Source organism: Pristiophorus japonicus, unplaced genomic scaffold, assembly GCF_044704955.1.
Source record: "Pristiophorus japonicus isolate sPriJap1 unplaced genomic scaffold, sPriJap1.hap1 HAP1_SCAFFOLD_725, whole genome shotgun sequence".
In the NCBI taxonomy this organism is placed as follows: domain Eukaryota; kingdom Metazoa; phylum Chordata; class Chondrichthyes; family Pristiophoridae; genus Pristiophorus; species Pristiophorus japonicus.
In genome coordinates, this window is record NW_027254640.1 from 5,519 (window position 1) to 22,014 (window position 16,496).

Genomic DNA, 16,496 nt, shown 5'->3' on the forward strand with positions numbered 1-16,496 from the left:
GTTAGCCCCCCCCCGATAACCCTCGATCTCTCTCCATCCCCCCGTGATCACCCCCAACCCTCCAAACCACACTGTACCCACTCTCCCAACCTCGCAATCTCCAGCCCAGTGAGCATGAAAGCTATCTGCTCCTGGGTTATGGCCTCTTCTGCAGCGTTCCCCGCCAGAGAGGGAGCCAAGCTTGTCAATTAGCTTGGCTTCCAGGTGGGAAACCTGCTTAAAAAAAAAACAGGCACGCTGTAAACACCACAGCATTCGCAACCCAACCAGAACTGCCCCACATGGTTCAAGAAGAACTGCCACCTACTCAAGGGCAATTAGGGATGGGCAACAAATGCTGGCCTTGCCAGCTACACCCACATCCTGTGAATGAATACAAATAAATTATATAGATGTACTTTACATGCTTTTAACATGCAAATAAATAGTTGTTGGTTTTGATTTCTCCATGAAATTCTGTTTGTCAAGTCAAGATTGCCAATGACTTCAAATCAAATTGATCAAACTTTCTGTTAAGTCACTTAAGTGAATTGCTGGATTTATTAGAGTATAGATAGAAAACCATATTTTTAATTGTGCATTTTCAGCGTAGGTTAAAAAAATTGTCTGACTATTGCCGGATGTCTCAAAAATTATTGGTGAGTTCATGAGATCATATGGTATCTTGCATGTATCTACATGGGATATACTTTGGGAAGGGCAGGCTGACCTTGGAATAATATTAACAGCACCAGGAGGAAAATGGTTACAGTATTAGACAGTGGACATCTTGGAAAGATAACAACAGTATTTGGAGAGAAGTGGCAATCTTGGGAAGGATAACAATAGTGGAGAAGGAAAAGTTAGAACCGGAAACCATAACCAATGTGTTGGTGAGGGTTGATCACATCCAAATATTCAGCAATGCTTTAATCCATCAGTATAATACTGCATATGTTCAAATCCTGGAGTGGGACTTGAATCTACAAGCTTCTGATTCAGGAGCGACAGTGTTTACCAACTGATCCAAGCTGACTTTGAAATCCAACAAAATATGAACGCAGCACTGTCAAACAAAAAAGCTGATTGGCACTGAGGAATGGGGTACATTAGAATCTCTTACGTCAAATAAAAGTTATTTTCCATTGTGCTTTTTTTGTGTTCAGCCCTTCTTGCAGTTTAGTGGGTGGCCTGCAGGGACAGTTTTTCTGGAGGTTGGGACTGAAGGAAAGCTATTCTCCGGAGATTGTGTGCAGTGGTTTGTGTCTGGGTTTCTCTCTGTGTTTGTCTGAGGGGAAGGGGCAGTAACAGCAGCAGCGAGACCAGGACTGGAGCCACAGGTTCGTTTCTTCCTCCTCTCATTCCCCAAGTCCACCTCCAGCCCCAAAGGCTGCAGCGCCTTGTCCGAACAGAAAGCGGAAGTGGCTGATTTAAACGCTAGGCCGGTAACGGTTGTGTGAGCGGTAGGCCCGGGCCCAGCCGCAGCTTCTTGTTGCTCGGGCCCTTGATGTTGACCGCTTCTACTCTTACCGTCGGTGCACCGATCACACATATTTTAAATACTCTCGGTTCTTTACTTCTTACGACGCAAGTTAATTTGTTTTAACGCTGAACTTGAACTGGTGCGGCCGAAGGAGGACCGAAGCTGATGTGAGAGCTGCATTTAGTTTGGGATAAAACGCTAGCAAAGGCTTGACAGTGGAGCGCTGGAGTTCGTGGGATGGGATGAGGTCAGGTTATCTCGGCCTCAAGAGTACTGCCTCACTCAATGCCCGACTCCAATCATTGGTACGAAGTAAAATCAGTTAGTAAGGGGAGGAAAGCCTAGGCGCATTTCACATGTATTTACTGGTAATATATTTTCTAGAACTGTTCTATGTTTAAAATATTGGGGCCAGTAATCAAAGATTTAAGACTAGGTACAGGATGTCAGGACTACTGCATTTCTTACTGTCATATCTTTTAATTTTGGCCAGTTGTCTCTTCTATTTGGTAGGGGTGCAGTTCCATGGGCACTGGTTGGGTGCCCTCCAGTACTTTGTCCATGTGGCTGCTGTTTGTATATGAGTCTTGATTGAGTATCAGCAGATGACTTGACTGCTGCTGCTTTACAGCCGAAACCTAATTTTGTCCTCAGTCGGTATCCACACAAAGATTATTTCCGACAGATGTTACTGTATAGGGATCAGGAGACCGAGCCCTGTAAGATTCTCCTCGCTACTTTTGTGATGTACTACTACAACAACATGGCATCTTTAGCAAAATGTTCCAACGCCTTTCACAAAGGTGAAAAGATGTCTGGTAATAGCAGGTAAACAAGTAAAGTGAGCATAGGTAGGTTTTGAAGTGGCTTTTAAAGGAGGCAGTAAGCCTGGGGATTGGGAGGATTTTAGAATTCAGCAAAGGAGGACCAAAAAATTGATAAAGGAAGGGAAAATAGACAGAGTAAACTAGTGAAAGATATAAAAACAAACTATAAAAGCTTCCCTAGGTACGTAGAAAGGAAAAGATTAATGAAAGTAAATGTGGGTCCCTTACAGGATGAGACAGGAGAAATTATATTGGGAATAAGGAAATGGCAGAGAAATTAAACAAATACTTTGTGCCTGTATTCATGGAAGAAGATGCAAAAAACCTCCCGGAAATAATGGAGTACTAAAGATTTAGCGAGAATGAGGAACTGAAAGAAATTAGTATAAATAAAAAAAATAGTATTGAAGAAATTAATGGGACTGAAAGCCAGTAAATCCCCTGGACCTGATGGCCACCATCCTGGGGTTTTGAAAGAGGTGGCTAGAGAGATAGTGGATGCATTGGTTGTCATCTTACAAAATTCCACAGATTCTAGAAAGGTTCCCGTGGATTGGAAGGAAGTAATGGTAACCTTGTTATTTAAGAAAGGAGATGAGAGCGAAAACGGGGACCGACAGACCAATTAACTTAACATTCATCGTTGGGAAAATGCTGAAGTCCATTATTAAGGAAGCAGTAGTGGCACATTTGGAAAAGCAGGATTCAATCAAGCAGAGTCAGCATGGTTTTATGAAAGGGAAATCATGTTTGACAAATTTGCGAAAGTTCTTTGAGAATGTAACGAGCAGGGTGGATAAGGGGGAACCAGTGGATGTGGTGTATTTGGATTTCCAGAAGGCATTCAGTAAGGTGCCATATAAGAGGTTACTGCACAAGATAAAAGCTCACAGGGTTGGGGATAATATATTAGCATGGATAGAGGATTGGCTAACTAACAGAAAACAGAGAGTCGGGATAAATGAGTGGGCAAAAATTTGGCAGATGAAGTATAATGTGGGAAAATGTGAGGTTACTCACTTTGGCAGAAATAATAGAAAAGCAATTATTACTCAAATTGAGAAAAATTGCAAAGTGCTGCAGTACAGAGAGATCTGGGGGTCTTTGTGCATGACTGGGTTAGAAACATAGAAACATAGAAAATAGGTGCAGGAGCAGGCCATTCAGCCCTTCTAGCCTGCACCGCTATTCAATGAGTTCATGGCTGAACATGAAACTTCAGTACCCCATTCCTGCTTTCTCGCCATAACCCTTGATCCCCCGAGTAGTAAGGACTTCATCTAACTCCCTTTTGAATATATTTCGTGAATTGGCCTCAACTACTTTCTGTGGTAGAGAATTCCACAGGTTCACCACTCTCTGGGTGAAGAAGTTTCTCCTCATCTCGGTCCTAAATGGCTTACCCCTTATCCTTAGACTGTGACCTCTGGTTCTGGACTTCCCCAACATTGGGAACATTCTTCCTGCATCTAACCTGTCTAAACCCGTCAGAATTTTAAACGTTTCTATGAGGTCCCCTGTCATTCTTCTGAACTCCAGTGAATACAAGCCCAGTTGATCCAGTCTTTCTTGATAGGTCAGTCCCGCCATCCCGGGAATCAGTCTGGTGAATCTTCGCTGCACTCCCTCAATAGCAAGAATGTCCTTCCTCAAGTTAGGAGACCAAAACTGTACACAATACTCCAGGTGTGGCCTCACCAAGGCCCTGTACAACTGTAGCAACACCTCCCTGCCCCTGTATTCAAATCCCCTCGCTATGAAGGCCAACATGCCATTTGCTTTCTTAACCGCCTGCTGTACCTGCATGCTAACCTTCAATGACTGATGTACCATGACACCCAGGTCTCGTTGCACCTTCCCTTTTCCTAATCTGTCACCATTCAGATAATAGTCTGTCTCTCTGTTTTTACCACCAAAGTGGATAACCTCACATTTATCCACATTATACTTCATCTGCCATGCATTTGCCCACTCACCTAACCTATCCAAGTCACTCTGCAGCCTAATAGCATCCTCCTCGCAGCTCACACTGCCACCCAACTTAGTGTCATCCGCAAATTTGGAGATACTGCATTTAATCCCCTCGTCTAAATCATTAATGTACAATGTAAACAGCTGGGGCCCCAGCACAGAACCTTGCGGCACCCCACTAGTCACTGCCTGCCATTCTGAAAAGTACCCGTTTACTCCTACTCTTTGCTTCCTGTCTGACAACCAGTTCTCAATCCATGTCAGCACACTACCCCCAATCCCATGTGCTTTAACTTTGCACATTAATCTCTTGTGTGGGACCTTGTCGAAAGCCTTCTGAAAGTCCAAATATACCACATCAACTGGTTCTCCTTTGTCCACTTTACTGGAAACATCCTCAAAAAATTCCAGAAGATTTGTCAAGCATGATTTCCCTTTCACAAATCCATGCTGACTTGAACCTATCATGTCACCTCTTTCCAAATGCACTGCTATGACATCCTTAATAATTGATTCCATCATTTTACCCACTACTGAGGTCAAACTGACCGGTCTATAATTCCCTGTTTTCTCTCTCCCTCCTTTTTTAAAAAGTGGGGTTACATTGGCTACCCTCCACTCCATAGGAACTGATCCAGAGTCAATGGAATGTTGGAAAATGACTTGTCAATGCATCCGCTATTTCCAAGGCCACCTCCTTAAGTACTCTGGGATGCAGTCCATCAGGCCCTGGGGATTTATCGGCCTTCAATCCCATCAATTTCCCCAACACAATTTCCCGACTAATAAAGATTTCCCTCAGTTCCCCCTCCTTACTAGACCCTCTGACCCCTTTTATATCCGGAAGGTTGTTTGCATCCTCCTTAGTGAATACCGAACCAAAGTACTTGTTCAATTGGTCTGCCATTTCTTTGTTCCCCGTTATGACTTCCCCTGATTCTGACTGCAGGGGACCTACGTTTGTCTTTACTAACCTTTTTCTCTTTACATACCTATAGAAACTTTTGCAATCCACCTTAATGTTCCCTGCAAGCTTCTTCTCGTACTCCATTTTCCCTGCCCTAATCAAACCCTTTGTCCTCCTCTGCTGAGTTCTAAATTTCTCCCAGTCCCCAGGTTCGCTGCTATTTCTGGCCAATTTGTATGCCACTTCCTTGGCTTTAATACTATCCCTGATTTCCCTAGATAGCCACGGTTGAGCCACCTTCCCTTTTTTATTTTTACGCCAGACAGGAATGTACAATTGTTGTAATTCATCCATGCGGTCTCTAAATGTCTGCCATTGCCCATCCACAGTCAACCCCCTAAGTATCATTCGCCAATCTATCCTAGCCAATTCATGCCTCATACCTTCAAAGTTACCCTTCTTTAAGTTCTGGACCATGGTCTCTGAATTTACTGTTTCATTCTCCATCCTAATGCAGAAATCCACCATATTATGGTCACTCTTCCCCAAGGGGCCTCGCACAATGAGATTGCTAATTAATCCTCTCTCATTACACAACACCCAGTCTAAGATGGCCTCCCCCCTAGTTGGTTCCTCAACATATTGGTCTCGAAAACCATCCCTTATGCACTCCAGGAAATCCTCCTCCATCGTATTGCTTCCAGTTTGGCTAGCCCAATCTATGTGCATATTAAAGTCACCCATTATAACTGCTACACCTTTATTGCATGCACCCCTAATTTCCTGTTTGATGCCCTCCCCAACATCCCTATTACTGTTTGGAGGTCTGTACACAACTCCTACTAACGTTTTTTGCCCTTTGGTGTTCTGCAGCTCTACCCATATAGATTCCACATCATCCAAGCTAATGTCTTTCCTAACTATTGCATTAATCTCCTCTTTAACCAGCAATGCTACCCCACCTCCTTTTCTTTTTATTCTATCCTTCCTGAATGTTGAATACCCCTGAATGTTGAGTTCCCAGCCCTGATCATCCTGGAGCCACGTCTCCGTAATCCCAATCACATCATATTTATTAACATCTATTTGCACAATTAATTCATCCACCTTATTGCGGATACTCCTTGCATTAAGACACAAAGCCTTCAGGTTTGTTTTTTTAACACCCTTTGTCCTTTTAGAATTTTGCTGTACAGTGGCCCTTTTTGTTCTTTGCCTTGGGTTTCTCCGCCCTCCACCTTTCCTCATCTCCTTTCTGTCTTTTGCTTTTGCCTCCTTTTTGTTTCCCTCTGTCTCCCTGCATTGGTTCCCATCCCCCTGCCATATTAGTTTAAATCCTCCCCAACAGCACTAGCAAACACTCCCCCTAGGACATTGGTTCCGGTCCTGCCCAGGTGCAGACCGTCCGGTTTGTACTGGTCCCACCTCCCCCAGAACCGGTCCCAATGCCCCAGGAATTTGAATCCCTCCCTGCTGCACCACTGCTCAAGCCACGTATTCATCTGCGCTATCCTGCGATTCCTACTCTGACTATCACGTGGCACTGGTAGCAATCCCGAGATTACTACTTTTGAGGTCCTACTTTTTAATTTAGCTCCTAGCTCCTTAAATCCGTTTCGTAGGACCTCATCCCTTTTTTTACCTATGTCGTTGGTACCAATGTGCACCACGACAACTGGCTGTTCTCCCTCCCATTTCAGAATGTCCTGCACCCGCTCCGAGACATCCTTGACCCTTGCACCAGGGAGGCAACATACCATCCTGGAGTCTCGGTCGCGGCCACAGAAACGCCTATCTATTCCCCTCACCATTGAATCCCCTATCACTATTGCTGTCCCACTCTTTTTTTTGCCCTCCTGTGCAGCAGAGCCAGCCACGGTGCCATGTACTTGGCGGCTGCTGCCCTCCCCTGATGAGTCATCCCTCTCAACAGTACTCAAAACAGTGTATCTGTTTTGCAGAGGGATGACCACACAGGACCCCTGCACTACCTTCCTTGCACTACACTTCCTGCTGGTCTTCCATTCCCTAGCTGGCTGTGGACCCTTTCCCTGCGGTAAGACCAACTCACTACACGTGATACTCACGTCATTCTCAGCATCGTGGATGCTCCAGAGCGAATCCACCCTCAGCTCCAACTCCGCAACGCGGACAGTCAGGAGCTTGAGGTGGACACACTTCCCGCACACGTAGTCGTCAGGGACACCGGAAGTGTCCCTGAGTTCCCACATGGGGGTAATATATTAGCATGGATAGAGGATTGGCTAACTAACAGAGAACAAAGAGTCAGGATAAATGGTTCATTCTCTGGTTGGCAACCAGTAACTAGTGGGGTGCCGCAGGGATCAGTGCTGGGACCCCAACTATTTACAATCTACATTAACGACTTGGAAGAAGGGACTGAGTGTAACGTAACCAAGTTTGCTGATGATACAAAGATGGGAGGAAAAGCAATGTGTGAGGAGGACACAAAAAAATCTGCAAAAGGACATAGTCAGGCTAAGTGAGTGGGCAAAAATTTGGCAGATGGAGTATAATGTTGGAAAGTGTGAGGTCATGCACTTTGGCAGAACATATCAAAGAGCAAGTTATTATTTAAATGGAGAAAGATTGCAAAGTGCCACAGTACAGCGGGACCTGGGGGTATTTGTGCATGAAGCACAAAGGTACAGCACGTGATCAGGAAGGCCAATGGTATCTTGGCCTCTATTGCAAAGGGGATGGAGTATAAAAGCAGGGAAGTCTTACTGCAGCTATATAAGGTATTGGTGAGGCCACACCTGGAATACTGCATGCAGTTTTGGTTTCCCTATTTACGAAAGGATACACTTGCTTTGGAGGCTGTTCAGAGAAGGTTCACTAGGTTGATTCCAGAGATGAGGGGGTTGACTTATGAGGAAAGGTTGAGTAGGTTGGACCTCTACTCATTGGAATTCAGAAGAATGAGAGGTGATCTTATCGAACATATAAGATTATGAGGGGGCTTAACAAGGTGGATGCAGAAAGGATGTTTCCGCTGATATGGGAGACTAGAACTGGAGGGCATAATCTTAGAATAAAGGGCCGCCCATTTAAAACTGAGATGAGGAGAAATTTCTTCTGAGGGTTGTGAATCTGTGGAATTTGCTGCCTCAGAGAGCTGTGGAATCTGGAACATTGAATAAATTTAAGACGGAGATAGACAATTTCTTAAACGATAAGGGAATAAGGGGTTATGGAGAGCAGGCAGGGAAGTGTATCTGAGTCCGTGATGGGATCAGCCATGATCGTATTAAATGGTGGAGTGGGCTCAAGGGGCCGTGTGGCCATCTCCTGCTCCTATTCTAAGACTACTTGTACCTGCATACTAACCTTTTGTGTGTTTCATGCACAAGTACCCTCAGGTCCTGTTGTACTGCAACACTTTGCAATCTTTCTCCATTTAAATAATAACTTGCTCTTTGATTTTTTTTCTGCCAATGTGCATGACCTCACACTTTCCAACATTATACTCCATCTAGCAAATTTTTGACCACTCACCTAGCCTGTCTGTCTTTTTGCAGATTTTTTGTTTCCTCCTCACATATTGCTTTTCCTCCCATCTTTGTATCGTCAGCAAACTTGGCTACGTTACACTCGGTTCTTTACCCTAGAGGGCTGTGGAGGCTCAGTTGTTGAGTATATTCAAGACTGAGATCGATAGATTTTTGAATATTATGGCAATCAAAGGATATGGGGATAGTGCAGGAAAGTGGAGTTGAGGTAGATGATCAGCCATGGGCTTATTGAATGGTGGAGCAGGCCCGAGGGGCCAAATGGCCTACTCCTGCTCCTAATTTTTATGTTGTGTTTTTGTGAGGCAAGAGAAATAGAAAGAAGGGTGGCTTTAGGGAGACAGTTCTAGAGTGTGGGGCAAAACGGCTGAAGGCACTTCCACTGAAAGAAGGGCTTGGGAAGGGATCTTGCAAAGGAGGCCAGAGTCACAGGATTGGAGTGCACATGCTGGCACATGGTGCTGGAGGAGGTCTCAAAAGTAGCAAGGGACAAAGCTGAGGATTATGCATTCAATGTGTTGGGAGATTAGGAGCCAGTGGAGGTTGGCCAGGAAAAGGATGATAAAAAAAGCTGGGCTTAGTACAAGACAGGAGGCTGGTGGCAAAGTTTTGAAGAAGTTATGTATATTGGGTGAAACGCAAGAGCCTGGCAAAGAAAGTGTTGGAGGAATTGATTCTTGGGGCACTTAAGGCATAAATGAGGGTTTCAGCGACAGTGCCCACCTTGAGGGCCTGGCACCTCACACAAAACGCTTGCCGTACACTTAACACTGGGCCCTAAATGGAGAGAGCGAGGAGGCTGGATATAAAGCTCACTGGTATTGTGGACCTTTACACACAGGGTGATCCCAGCAAGACCATCAGCTGCCGGGCCATTGGAGGGCGATGGCTATGAAGCCAGGTCACTGATTGCAGTGCGGGCAGGCACAACAGGAGGGGCGAAGGAACGGCAAGAATCCGTAGAGGGAAGTGACACGACTCAGGAGAGGAGTGAATCTGGGGCCCAGAAGAAGCAAGGGCCCAGGGGCAGCACGGGCCAGCCCACACTGCGATATGTGTGCGCGCTCGGTCTGTGCAGCAGAACTGGTCTCCAGTCGACTTGGGTAATCCTTGCCACTGGACCAAGACCTAGCTCTGTCAAGCCCGTGTGGTGGCTGGTGTGCAACGACCACAACACGTTAAAAAAATCCAAGCACAGGCATCTTCCACCCTGTAGTTCGGGATCTGGAATATTAGGTCCTTCATTGAAATACCTGTGAGCTCAACCCTTTTTGGTGTGGAAGCAAGTCATCCTCGCTTCGAGGGACTGCCTATGTTGATGATGATGATGGGATGGGTAGGGGAGGAGAGGAAATGCTGGAAATAGTTGGTCTTGTTGGATCGGATATGGGATTTGAAACTCAGTTCATGGTCTTATAGGGCAATGAGGTTGCATATCATCAGATTCAGTTTGAATGAGTAGCCAAGGAAGGAGAAAGAATTGGTGGGCTCAGGTACAGAAGTTTTGGCAGAGCAGAACAGGATCAGACTTTTGCAAAAACAAGTTTATTGCTGTTTAATAGAAAGACTTGTCTTCAAGCGCTCATCTACGAGGAAGAATGCTAGAGGCAGCTCTCTGTTAAGTTGGATGTTTAAATTGAGTCACCCATGTACCACTGTTCATGGTAAGTCTAGCCTGCTCCACCATTCAATATCATGGCTGATCTGATCCTGGCCTCAACTCCACTTCCCCACCTGCTCCCCATAACCCTTGACTCCCTTTATCATTCAAAAATCTGTCGATCTCCACCTTAAATATATTCAAAGACTCAGCCTCCACAGCTCTCTGGGGTAGAGAATTCCAAAGATTAACGACCTCAGAGAAGAAATTCCTCCTCATTTTTGTTTGAAATGGGCGACCCGTTATTCTGAAACTATGCCCCCAATTCTAGATTCCCCCATAAGGGGAAACATCATCTCTGCATCGACCCTGTCAAGCCCCCTCAGAATCTTATATGTTTCAATAAGATCACTTGTCATTCTTCTAAACTCCAAGGAGTATAGGCCCAAATTGCTCAACCTTTCTTCATCTCAGGAATCAACCTCGTAAACCTTCTCTGAACTGCCTCCAATGCAAGTATATCCTTCCTTAAATAAGGAGACCAAAACTATATGCAGTACTCCAGGTGTGGTCTTACCAACGCCTTGTACAGTTGGAACAGGACTTCACGGGGTTGGGGGTAATATATTAGCATGGATAGAGGATTGGCTAATTAACAGAGAACAAAGAGTCAGGATAAATGGTTCATTCTCGGGTTGGCAATCGGTAACCAGTGGCGTGCCGCAGGGATCAGTGCTGGGACCCCAACTATTTACAATCTATATTAACGACTTTGAAGAAGGGACCGAGTGTAACGTAGCCAAGTTTGCTGACAATACAAAGATGGGAGGAAAAGCAATGTGTGAGGAGGACACAAAAAATGTGCAAAAGGACATAGACAAGCTAAGTGAGTGGGCAAAAATTTGGCAGATGGAGTATAATGTTGGAAAGTGTGAGAAAATAATCAAAGAGCAAGTTATTATTTAAATGGACAAAAATTGCAAAATGCTGTAATACAGCAGGACCTGGGAGTACATGTGCATGAAACACAAAAGGTTAGTATGTAGGTACAGCAAGTGATCAGGAAGGCCAATAATATCTTGGTCTTTATTGCAAAGGGAATGGAGTATAAAAGCAGGGACGTCTTGCTACAGCTATATAAGGTATTCGTGAGGCCACACCTGGAATACTGCGTGCAGTTTTGGTTTCCATATTTACAAAAGGATAAACTTGCTTTGGAGGCAGTTCAGAGAAGGTTCACTAGATTGATTCTGGAGATGAGGGGGTTGACTTATGAGGAAAATTTGAGGAGGTTGGGCCTCTACTCATTGGAATTCAGAAGAATGAGAGGTAATCTTATTGAAACTTATTGAAAAGGACAGAAAGCAGAGAGTAGTGGTGAATGGTTATTTTTCAGACTGGAGGGAGGTATACAGTGGTGTTCCCCAGGGGTCGGTATTAAGACCACGACTCTTTGATGTATTAATGACGTGGATTTGGGTTTACAGGTTATAATTTCAAAGTTTGCAGATGATATGAAACTCAAATGTAGTAACCAATAAGGAAGATTGTAACAGACTTCAGGAGGACATAGACAGACTGGTGAAATGGGCAGCCACATTGTAGATTAAATTTAACACACAAGTATGATGTAATATATTTTGGCTGGAAGAATGAGGAGGGGCAATATAAACTAAATGGTACAATTTTAAAGGGGGTACAGGAACAGAGAGACCTGGGGATGCATGTACACAGATCATTGAAGGTGTCAGGACAAGTTGAGAAGGCTGTTTTAAAAAACATAGAGGATCCTTGGCTTAAGAATAGAGGAATAGTGTACAAAAGCAAAGAAGTTATACTAAACCTTCATAAAACTGGTTAGGCCTCAGCTGGAATATAGTGTCCAATTCTGAATTCAAACTTTAAGAACATAAGAAATAGGAGCAGGAGTAGGCCATTTGGCCCCTCGAGCCTGATCTGCCATTCAATAAGATCATGGCTGATCTGATCATGGACTCAGCTCCACTTCCCTGCCCGCTCCCCATAACCCTTTATTCCCTTATCGCTCAAAAATCTCTCTATCTCTGCCTTAAATATATTCAATGACCCAGCCTCCACAGCTCCCTGGGGCAGATAATTCGACAGATTTACAACTCTCTGAGAGAAGAAATTCCTTCTCATCTCAGTTTTAAATGGGCGGCCCCTTATTCTGAGGCTATGCCCCCTAGTTCTAGTTTCCCCAATGAGTGGAAATATCCTCTCTGCATCCACCTTGTCGAGAGCCCTGTAGCCCCTTGAGTATCCACTATTGGGATGTTTTTAGTGTCTTCTACCGTGAAGACTGATACAAAATATTTGTTCAAGGTCTCTGCCATTTCCCTGATCCCCATTATTAATTCCCCAGTCTTATCCTCTAAGGGACCAACATTTACTTTAGCCACTCTTTTCCTTTTTATGTAGAAACTCTTAGTATCTGTTTTTATATTCCGTGCTAGTTTACTTTCATAATCTATCTTCCCCCTCTTTATTATGTTTTTATTTATTGTTTGCTGGCTTTTAAAAGTTTCCCAATCCTCTGGCCTCCCACTAGTCTTGGCCACTTGGTATGCCCTTGTTTTCAATTTGATACCATCCTTTATTTCCTTAGTTAGCCACAGATGGTTATCCCTTCTCTTGCAGTCTTTCCTTCTCATTGGAATATATTTTTGTTGAGAGTTATGAAATACCTCCCTAATTGTTTGCCACTACTCATCAAGCGTTCCACTCTTTAATCTGTTTTCCCAGTCCACTTTAGACAACTCTGCCTTCATACCTTTGTAGTCTCCTTTATTTAAGCTTAGGACACTGGTTTGAGATCCAACTTTCTCGTTCTCCAACTGAATTTGAAATTCAACCATACTGTGGTTATTCATTCCAAGAGGATCCTTTACTAGGAGATTGTTTATTAATCCTGTCTCATTACACAGTACTAGATCTAAAATAGCATGCTCTTTGGTTGGTTCTGCAACGTACTGTTGAAGGAAACAATCCCGGATACACTCTCTGAACTCTTCCTCAAGGCTGCCCTGGCCAATTTGCTTTGTCCAATCAATATGAAGGTTAAAATCGCCCATGGTTATTGCCTTTCCTTTTTTACAAGCCTCCATTATTTCTTGATTTATACTCCATCCAACAATATAGCTACTGTTAAGGGGCCTATAGACGATGCCCACCAGCGACTTTTTCCCCTTATTATTTCTTATCTCCACCCAAACTGATTCAACATCTTGATCTTCTGAGCCAATATCATTTCTCACTAACACACTGATCTCATCCTTTATTAGCAGAGCTACCCCACCTCCTTTTCTTTTCTGCCTGTCCTTCCGAATTGTCAAATACCCCTGAATATTTAATTCCCAGTCCTGGTCACCTTGCAACCATGTCTCTGTAATGGCTATCAGATCGTATCCATTTTTATCTATTTGTGTCGTCAACTCATCTTTTTTGTTACAAATGTTGTGTGCATTCAGCTAAAGAGCTTTTAAACTTGTTTTTTTACCATTTTTTCCAGCTTTGACCCCACTTTCTAATACACATTTAAGATTACACATTATGATTTCTATCCCTTCATGTCATGCTCTGGTTTTCATTTCCCCCAGTGCAACCCTGCTCTATTGCCTTCTCTTTATTTTTTGACTTTTTAAATTGCTGCTCACCTGAACCTTTTAAATTATTTTTTGTACCTGTGAAAGATGTGAAGGTTCTTGGAGAGGGTGCAGAAGAGATTTACTAGAATGGTGCCAGGAAGGGGGGACTTCAGTTACGTGGAGAGATTGGAGTAGCTGGGATGATTCTCCTCAGAGTAGAGATGGTTAAGAGGAGATTTGATTGAGGTGTTCAAAATCATAAATGGTTTTAATAGAGTAAATAAGGAGAAACTGTTTACAGAGGCAGAAGGGTCGGTAATTGGAGGACACAGATTTAAGATGATTGGCAAAAGGACCAAAAGCGACTTTTGACTCCATACAGAAAGATAGATCAGAGTATTTTCATATGGTGAGTAGCTAGGAACTGTGGAGGAGCAGAGAAAGTTAGGGGTCCAAGGACTGAAATCGCTAAAAGCTAGTGGACAGGTAATAAAATAATTTAAAAGGCTAATGGAATATTGGCCTTTACCTCAAGGGGTTTGGAATACTGCATTCAGTCTGGACACCGTACCTCAGGAAGGATATATTGGCCTTGGAATAGAGGCAACAAAGATTCACCAGGATGATACTGAGGCTAAAAGGGTTAAATTATGAGGACAGGTTGCAAAGACCAGGCTTGTATTCCCTTAAATATAGATGATGAAGGAGGAACATAAATGAGGTGTTTAAGGTGATTAAAGGAGTTGAGAGGGTAGATAGAAACTATTTCCTCTGGTGGCGGAATCCAAAACATGGGGGCATAATCTTAAAATTAGAGCTGAGCCACTCCGGGGTGATGTCAGGAAGCACTTCTTCACACAAAGGGTAGTCAAAATCTGGAACGCTTTCCCCAAAAAGCTGTTGAGGCTTGATTAATTGAAAATTTCAAAACTGAGATTGAAAGATTTTTGCTAGCCAAGGGTATTAAGGGTTACGGAACCAAAGCGGATAGATGGAGTTAAGGTATAGGTCTGCCATGATCTAACTGAGTGGAGGAACAGACTAGAGGGGCTGTGTTCTTAGTATATTGCAACAAATTAGTTGATTCCGCTATTTCCGTATTTATTAAGAGCAAAGTTAAAGCACATGGGATTGGGAGTAGTGTGCTGACGTGGATTGAGAACTGGTTGTCAGACAGGAAGCAAAGAGTAGGAGTAAATGGGTACTTTTCAGAATGGCAGGCAGTGACTAGTGGGGTACCGCAAGGTTCTGTGCTGGGGCCCCAGCTGTTTACACTGTACATTAATGATTTAGATGAGGGGATTAAATGTAGTATCTCCAAATTTGCGGATGACACTAAGTTGGGTGGCAGTGTGAGCTGCGAGGAGGATGCTGTGAGGCTGCAGAGCGACTTGGATAGGTTAGGTGAGTGGGCAAATGCATGGCAGATGAAGTATAATGTTGATAAATGTGAGGTTATCCACTTTGGTGGTAAAAACAGAGAGACAGACTATTATCTGAATGGTGACAGATTAGGAAAAGGGGAGGTGCAAAGAGACCTGGGTGTCATGGTACATCAGTCATTGAAGGTTGGCATGCAGGTGCAGCAGGCGGTTAAGAAAGCAAATGGCATGTTGGCCTTCATAGCAAGGGGATTTGAGTACAGGGGCAGGGAGGTGTTGCTACAGTTGTACAGGGCATTGGTGAGGCCACACCTGGAGTATTGTGTACAGTTTTGGTCTCCTAACCTGAGGAAGGACATTCTTGCTATTGAGGGAGTGCAGCGAAGGTTCACCAGACTGATTCCCGAGATGGCGGGACTGACCTATCAAGAAAGACTGGATCAACTGGGCTTGTATTCACTGGAGTTCAGAAGAATGAGAGGGGACCTCATAGAAACATTTAAAATTCTGACGGGGTTAGACAGGTTAGATGCAGGAAGAATGTTCCCAATGTTGGGGAAGTCCAGAACCAGAGGTCACAGTCTAAGGATAAGGGGTAAGCCATTTAGGACCGAGATGCGGAGGAACTTCTTCACCCAGAGAGTGGTGAACCTGTGGAATTCTCTACCACAGAAAGTTGTTGAGGCCAATTCATTAAATATATTCAAAAAGGAGTTAGATGAGGTCCTTACTACTAGGGGGATCAAGGGGTATGGCGAGAAAGCAGGAATGGGGTACTGAAGTTGAATGTTCAGCCATGAACTCATTGAATGGCGGTGCAGGCTAGAAGGGCCGAATGGCCTATTCCTGCACCTATTTTCTATGTTTCTATGTTTCTAAGCATCTTGTGCTGATTAAATTTATATAGTTGAAAAAGCTTTGTTCTACAATTGGTCTTGGCACTTTGGCTAGGAACGGGAAGAACTCGGGCATAATTTCCACCCCGATTGCTGTCCACTGACTCCTACGGAAAGAGCACGTGTGGGCATCAGGTGAGTAAAGTTCAACTGTGATAATCCCCACAGTCAAATAATCTGCTGACAGTCACTGTACAGGCGAACACATAAAGAATACCGATTTGGACGAGCGAGCAAAGGGTAAGAGCTTCTACAGGAATATAAAAAGGAAGAGACTAGCTAAAGTAAATGTTGGTCCCTTAGAGGATGTGAT

General features: G+C 44.0%; 1 protein-coding gene across 1 annotated transcript in view; it reads left to right on the plus strand.

Annotated features, from left to right (window-relative positions):
• Positions 1-1,187: 1,187 nt before the first annotated feature.
• LOC139256444 (terminal uridylyltransferase 7-like) overlaps positions 1,188-16,496 on the plus strand; it is a 122,130-nt gene continuing 106,821 nt past the window's right edge. Inside the window, exon 1 of the mRNA XM_070874223.1 lies at positions 1,188-1,319. The gene's annotated coding sequence lies outside the window, so the exon portion shown is untranslated. The remainder of the gene's footprint in view (positions 1,320-16,496) is intronic.